We start from the raw sequence: 1,573 nt of genomic DNA, 5'->3' as shown, positions 1-1,573 counted from the left end.
TGATGACAGCTTTGTAGTAGAGGCTAAAGTCTGGGATTGTGATGCCTCTTATTTTGGTTTTCTTCTTCAATATTTGGCTATTCGGGGTCTTTTGTGGTTCCATATGAATTTGAGGATAGTTTGTTCTAGCTTTGAGAAGAATGTTGGTGTAATTTTGATGGGGATTGCATTGAATGTGTAGATTGCTTTGGGTAGTAATGGCATTTTCACAACGTTTATTCTTCCGATCCATAACAGGGAATGTTTTTCCATTTCTTGGTGACTTCTTCAATTTCTTTCATAAGTTTTCTATAGTTTTCATCATATAGGTCTTTTACATCCTTGGTTAGGTTTACTCCTAGGTATTTTATGTTTTTTCGTGCAATTGTGAATGGGATCAGTTTCTTGATTTCTCTTTCCGCTCATTCATTATTGGTGTATAGGAATGCAACTGATTTCTGTACATTGATTTTGTACCCTTTGCAACTTTACTGAATTCATTGATCAGTTCTAGAAGGCTTCTGGTGGAGTCTGCTGGGTTTTCCATGTAGAGTATCATGTCATCTGCAAAAAGTGAAAGTTTGACTTCTTTGCCAATCCTGATGCCTTTTATTTCGTTTTGTTGTCTGACTGCTGATGCTAGGACTTCCTGCACTATGTTAAGCAACAGTGGGAGAGTGGACACCCCTGTCATGTGTCTGATCTCAGGGGGAAAGCTCTCAGTTTTTCCCCATTGAGGATGATATTAGCTGTGGGCTTTTCATAAATTGCTTTTATTATGTTTAGGTAAGTTCCTTCTATTCCGACTTTCTCAAGGGTTTTTATTAAGAAAGGGTGCTGTATTTTGTCAAATGCTTTTTCTGCATCTATCGACAGGATCATATGGTTTTTATCTTTATTTTGTTAATGTGATGCATCACATTGATGGATTTGCAAATATTGAACCAGCACTGTAACTCAGGAATGAATCCCACTTGATCATGATGGATAATTTTTTTATATGCTGATGAATTCGATTTGCCTGTATGTTGTTGAGTATTTTTGCATCTGTATTCATTAAGGATATTGGTCTGTAGTTCTCTTTTTTGACTGGGTCTCTGTCTGGTTTGGGAATCAAGGTGATGCTGGCTTCGTAGAATGAGTTTGGAAGTTTTCCTTCTATTTTTTGGAATAGTTTGAGAAGAATGGGTATTAGCTCTGTTTTAAATGTCTGGTAGAATTCCCCTGGGAAGCCATCTGGCCCTGGGCTCTTATTCATTGGGAGATTTTTGATAATGGGTTCGATTTCTTCACTGGTTATCGGTTTATTCATGCTTTCTATCTCTTCCTGTTTGAATTTTGGTAGTGCGTGTGCATTTAGGAATTTGTCCATTTCTTCTGTGTTGTCCAGTTTGTTGGCATATAATTTTTCATAGTAATCTCTGATGATTGCTTGGTTGTAATAGATCCTTCTTCATTCATGATTTTGTCTATCTGGGTGCTCTCTCTTTTCTTTCTAAGGAGCCTGGCTAGAGGTTTATCAATTTTGTTTATTTTTTCAAAGAACCAACTCTTGGTTTCATTGATCTGCTCAACTGTTTTTTTTTTTTTTTTT

The 1,573-nt window shown here is 36.6% G+C and overlaps 1 protein-coding gene across 1 annotated transcript in view; it reads left to right on the top strand.

Moving 5' to 3' along the window:
* Nucleotides 1-1,573, top strand: part of MIA2 (MIA SH3 domain ER export factor 2) — a 100,761-nt gene that overhangs the window by 17,872 nt on the left and 81,316 nt on the right. The gene's annotated exons all lie outside the window — the stretch shown is intronic.

The sequence above is a fragment of the Suricata suricatta genome, chromosome 9 (genome assembly GCF_006229205.1).
Source record: "Suricata suricatta isolate VVHF042 chromosome 9, meerkat_22Aug2017_6uvM2_HiC, whole genome shotgun sequence".
NCBI lineage: Eukaryota > Metazoa > Chordata > Mammalia > Carnivora > Herpestidae > Suricata > Suricata suricatta.
This window is presented reverse-complemented; position numbering and strand designations above follow the sequence as displayed.